Source organism: Heterocephalus glaber, unplaced genomic scaffold (assembly GCF_053883595.1).
Source record: "Heterocephalus glaber isolate CG9 unplaced genomic scaffold, H.glaber_assembly_v1.0 deba00000470, whole genome shotgun sequence".
Taxonomy (NCBI): domain Eukaryota; kingdom Metazoa; phylum Chordata; class Mammalia; order Rodentia; family Bathyergidae; genus Heterocephalus; species Heterocephalus glaber.
In genome coordinates this window covers 10,723,431-10,729,672 of record NW_028258145.1, presented here as the reverse complement: position 1 = coordinate 10,729,672, position 6,242 = coordinate 10,723,431, and positions in this window count along the sequence as shown.

Below are 6,242 nucleotides of genomic sequence, written 5' to 3'. Positions count from 1 at the left end.
AAAAAAGGTATCCATGTGCAGTAGCTAAATTATGGGAGTGGCAAATATGCGCATCAACAGATGAATGGATAAAGAAAATGTGGTATATATAAACAATAGAATGCTACTCAGCCATAAAGGGGGATAAATTTGAGTCATTTATAAGAAAATGGATGAATCTTGAGGCCATAATACTAAATGAAATAAATCAGGTGCACAAAGTTAAGTATTGCATTGTTTGTTTTACATGAAAAACCCATAATATAAATAATTTAAAGAGAAATATAGAAGGTACATGGTAGGAAATTGGGAGTATTCTATGGCGATGGAAAATGGATGTGGGGAAGGAGAGAGGAAGGTTTTTGGGGGAGTATAAATAACCAAGATGTGGTAGGTAGATGTACCAGTTCCCCAAGATGCATGTAATTATTATGTATCACAAACATGTACTACTAATAAAAATGAATTAAAAACATGGAAAAATAAATCTGCACCCGAAAGCACTCATTTTTAAATAGGTAGTAACTTCTCTAACCTCAGAAACAGAAATTAGCCATGTGAAAAGGTTAACAACCAAAATTAAGAAAAATACCAGTTTTCAGTGTTAAAATTCCCAGAATGAAATGAAATAAAACAATTATCTGGATCACCGCAGCTCACAAATATAAACCTTCTTGCTGTGCTGTTTATGTATTTCAAGGGACAGTCTACCTGTGATTTTAACATTATGAGATTGCATGGCTTTATGTTGTGAGTTATACTTTCTCCATGCAGCCCAGGTGCTCTTACCAGACTTTCCTCAGGCATGGAGAGTAATTAAAGAGAGCTTCAAAACAGACACAGAAGAGCTCAGCTGTCCACTGCACAGAACTTCAGAGGCTTTCTCCTGGGCTAAGAGAAAGCATTTGCATGATCAGATCTGCATGTGGCAAAGTCTGCCCTGCTGTCTATTTGAGGGTCAATGGTGAGAACAATGTAGAAGGCTATGGCCCAGCCACTGGGTCGGTATGAGTGTGGCCTACACCCCAGCTGTCTCACTCACTGTGTCCTCTGCTTTCTCCCTCTTCTCAGTCCCAGGTCCCCTACTCCCTGAGACACTGTGTGACCATTCAGATCAGCCATGAACATTCACACTGCTGCAGCCCAGGACTCTCGAGTGTGCATCTACCCTGGCACATAAACAGCTGAAGCACAATTTAGCTGCAAACACGTATTTGTCCTTTTCTAGTCAACAGTCTTTCTCTCTTGAAGTATTTTTAAAATTATTTTTAACTGACAGAATTGTACATTTATGCTGAGCAACACAATGCTTTTCTATTTTTTTGTGCATGTTTGCAGTACATAATGTTTACATTTTTTTGTGAAGCTGGTGCTTGTACATAACACATCTTAATTTCTTTTTTCATCCCATTCCCTCCCTTCTCTCACCCCTCCTTCCATCTTTTTGTGCCCTTCTCATTTGAGGAAGATCTATCCTACTTACTGTTATCTTTTACTTTTCTCTTTAGTTATATGCTGGGTTTCTCATATAAGAGAAACCATATGATATTTAAGCTTGTGTGTCTGGTTTCTTTCACTTGTCATTATGCTCTCAAGGTGCATTCATTTTCTTACAAATGACTTAAGTTTATCCTTTATGGTCTAGATAGTGTATAAACACCACATTTTCTTTATATGTTCATCTGTTGATGGACATATAAGCCACTTCCAAGATTTAGCTATTATGGGTTGGGTTGCTGTAAACATCGGTATGCATGTATCTCTATAATATGTCATTAACTCTTTCAGAAAGATATCTAGAAAAGAAATAGGTCAAATGGAATTTCTGGTTTTAGGTTTTTTTAGAAATCTCCATGCTGATTTCCACAGTGGTTGTACTAGTTTACAGTCCCACCAACAATGAAGAAGGCTTCTTTTTTCCCTGCAGCCTTTCCTGTGTTTGTTATTATTTGATTTCTTGATTTTGATTTATGTATTGCTGTGGTTCGCAAAGGCTCCCATGGTGGACATGGGTCCCAGTGGGCGGTGTGAGGCGGTGGGGTCTCTCAGAGCCAGGCATGGTGGAGGTGGTTAGGTTCTGGGTTCCACCCAGGAGCAGCTGTGCTGGGATCTCTGAGGAGCTGTGTCTTTTGAGAGTGACCTTGTTCTCCCAAAAATGGGTGTGGGTAAGGCCAGGCCATCCACAGCTGGCCCCTTCTTCAAGGGGCTCACACCAGGATTCTGGCAGCCTGCTGTTGGACCCCAGATGTCAGCATCAGGAGCCAAATAAAGCTCTGTTTGGCTCAGATTACCTAGATTTGTATATTTCATTGTAGCAACATAAAATGACTAAGACATGTGGACATCGTGGAACGGCTAAGTGAGGCTGATGAGCATGTGAAAACCCTTAAAATCCAACCTATGGGCAATGTTCAAGTATACGGTGTATTGTTATCAAGCATAGTCACCACGAGGTATTGGAGAGCTCCTCTGTAACTTAAGGGTGATATGGTAGTGATTGTTTGCTCCCTGAAACTGGAAATAAAGCAAGAATGTTTGTTTACACCACTTACATTCAACATAGTACCTGAAGTCCTAGCCAAGGAAATAAGGAAGGAAAAATAAAAGATAAGACTAGAAAGGAGTACAATTAAGGTGTCTTTATTTACAGATGATGTTACAATGTACATAGAACATCTCTATTAATCTACAAAATCATTTAGAAATACTATAATTTTAAGCTCACAAAATACAGTATCATTTATGAACGTGAACTATATTTCTATACCTAATAATCAATAACTGGAAAATAGAATTATAGAAGCCTCAAAAATCATGAAATTTCTAGGAATAAATTAAATAAAAAGTATGTATGATATTTACACTGAAAACTATAAAACACTGCCAAATAAAATAAAAATTTTTACAGGATTATGACATGGGAGAAACAATATGATAAAGATTAGGACCTCCCCAAACTGATATGTAAATGTAATGTCATCCCAGTCAAAATGCCAAAAGGCTTTTGTTGAAGCTAATACATTCAGCATAAAATGTATTTTAAAATAACCAGAATAATTATTAAAAAAGCAATTCGGGGCTTAGAATACCTGACTTAAATGGTTATTAAAATATATAACTAATGTAGGCTGTGGTGTTTTATGAGGTCAAGTCAATTCAAGGAATGAAATACAGTATGGAAAAAAACCTTACATATGATATAGTTGGTTGGCTTTTAACAAAGACAATAATGAAATTCAACCTGGAAAGAGACTCTTTCCAATACACACTGCTAACACTGTCCAATGTCTGTATAAAAATTTGAAAATTGATCCCTCCCTCATTCTATAATCTTAAAAGAAATTTGCTTTAAGGTAGCCTATAGGGTTAAATGTAACAGGATAACAAAATATTTGTAAACTTGATGTCGATGAATTTTGCATAAATTTTTGGTAAAAATTACTAACCATAAAAAGAAAACATAAATATTAAAATGTAATTGTTGCCAAAGTGTCAATGCTATGAAAATGTAAAGATGAGCTACATACTTAGAGAAAATGTTTGAAATACTCCTGTCTAGCAAAGGCCTTGTTTCCAGATATATCCAACATGCGTATAAATCAACAATAGAAAGGAGAACGTCTCTGAAAATAGGTAAAAGGGTTGAGAATACCCTCCACAAAAGCAGAAATCCAAAAGATAAGCGGCACAAAACAAAGGTGCTGGATATCAGTGGAATCAGAAAACGCTAACTACAAACCCTAATGTGACAGCCCCATGGCCACTAGAACACTACCACTTAAAAAGAAGAAACCAAAACAAGCAAATGTTGGTGAGATTGCAGAGAGCCCGAATTTTTTTACATTACCAGCAAAGGTATAAACAGAATGACCATTTGGAAAATTTGGGGCAGTTCCTTATAAAGTTAAACATATATGCTATGATCTAAAATGTCTGTCCTAAGTTATTCTTTACCCAAGGGATGTAAAAGAATGTATCCACCGAAAGCCACACCAGGAACTCGCTCACAGCTTTATCCAAGGAAAATCCATGAACAGCATGGACTGTATCCATACAGGGCAACACTGCTCAGCAGTGAAGGAAAGGGAAGGATGGCCTCGAATACCTGAAACAGCAAATCTCAAGGGTTTTGTTGAACCTCCCAGAAGCCAGGCAGAGGGGCTGGAGTGTTGCTCAATGCTTAGACCATGTGCCTCATGTGTAAGGCCCTGGGCTCACTCCTAGCACCAAGGAGGAGTGGGAGGAAGAGGAAGGGGTGGAAAAGGTGGAGGAGACAGCCAGAATTATGTACTTCATAATTTCATCATATGCGGTGATGAAATAGGCCAATCTACTCTTTGGTGGTCAACTTCGGAGCAGGCATTGCCCTTAGATTCGCTGGAAGTTCACTAGTAATGGACAGGACAGGGAGCCTGGCGGTGGGGCATGGCATCACCATGGAAGGAGGGGTTTCCCTGGAGTGCTGGGCTGTCAGAAATCTCTGAGCTGTGCATTTAAAATCTGCAAATTGTATTTCATGAAAACTACCAACAAATTTTTTTAAAGAAAAAATTAGAGTGCTCGGGATTCAGCGACGTTTATGCTTCTTCTTCCCCTCTTTTCCACAACATTAATATACTTTCTTAAAAAGTATCTTTAGTTTCCTGAAAATGATTTTTCTCAATAAAAGTAACTGAAGTCTCACAGTTGTAAAAGTTGACAGAAGAACAGGAGTTGGTTCTGGAGAATAAAATTTTCAGTCTTATACTGGCTTCATGCATGTACCTTTTGTAATCTGAAGTGTGGTTTATATGCTAGTTCCTAAACATTAATGAAGGGAATAAAAAGCTCATAGACCATGAGTGTTCCAAGCTTTGGCCGCATTCCAGGGCTTAGCCTTGTTCTGCTCTATTTACTGAAAAAAATCTACTTGTATCCTCAGCAACACTAACCAAAGTAATAATTTTTTATTGACTCCTACCCTGAGCTGAGCAGTGTCCTGGACTTGTGAGATGGATTCTACTTCTCCCAGCCAACGCTGTCATTTCCCTCCAGAGCCCCTCTGTTCTTCTCCAACAGAAAGGTTTCAACATCACTGCTGGGTGCTGATGAGTCTGAAAGCATAGACCAGGGCAGAAGACAGTGGACACACACTGGGAGAGAGCACGCAGGTGTTTCACACCATGTTTCAGACCCAGAGGGAGTCTAAAGATAGACCTGAAAAGGTTGCTTGTTTTTCTCCTTTTGATTGAACATAACTAACAGCAACAAGATCCTTTTTCAGAGCAGCTCAATGAGTTTGAACAACTGTCCTCTGTTACTTAACCCTGCATCAGCACTTGTCTCCAGGCCAGCCTGGCCTAGTGGCCATGTTCCCATCGCTGCCTCCTTGCTGAGCCCCTGGTACTGGTGATGAGGTTCTGCTCCATCAAGGGCCTGTATGATAAAGGTCACAGAAATGAAATCATGTGGTTTTGTATGTCTGAGACCATTACCTTAGTGGAAGGTCGCTGAAGTCCAAGCACACATCCCACCTTCTTGCTTGGTTCTCTTGGTTATGCAGTTGTTATGGACGTTGGAAACTTTGTTTGCTCCCTGGTTCAGAGGCCCTGGAGCTGTTCCCACTTTTGGTCACTACTAACAACGCAGCCGTGGATGTCTGCAGGGATGCCTATATACAAGCACCTGAGCACCTCGAGGTGTGGGCGAAGCCAATGTCTGCTCTCTCCCTCACATCCAGCCCTAATCTCTGACCCAGGAGGGACAGTCCACAGAATGCCTGACCAGTGCCCTTCAAAACTATTAAGGTCATCAAAGACCAGGAAAGTCTGAGGAACCATCAAGATCTCGTAGAGTTTAAGGAGAGTGAGGAGCACCTACAAAAGGACTTTGGTGAGGCGAGCTGAGGAGCTCTACACAGAGTACCTGCCTCAGTTAATCCCTCTGTGTCCATACTGGTTTTTCCCAGGGTACAATGTTTAGTGGGGACAACTGGTGTGGGGATGAGAAAATTGCCATCTTTACACTTTTTCTTTATGTCTGCAACTGTTCTAATTTTTTTTGTTGTTAAATTCTTTTATTGGTACATTGTAGGTATACAACACAATTACATTTCTCATTGGGAATTGTACCTTTACATGATGTATCTTGGTTCTTATGTTTTCCCCATTCCTAGCCCTCCCTTCACCCCCTTCACCCTTCCCTATTTACAAAGACTTTATTTCCATTTTTTCCATTTTTCATCATTTTTCCTTTCCCTTTGTTAAAACCTCTTTAAAAACCAG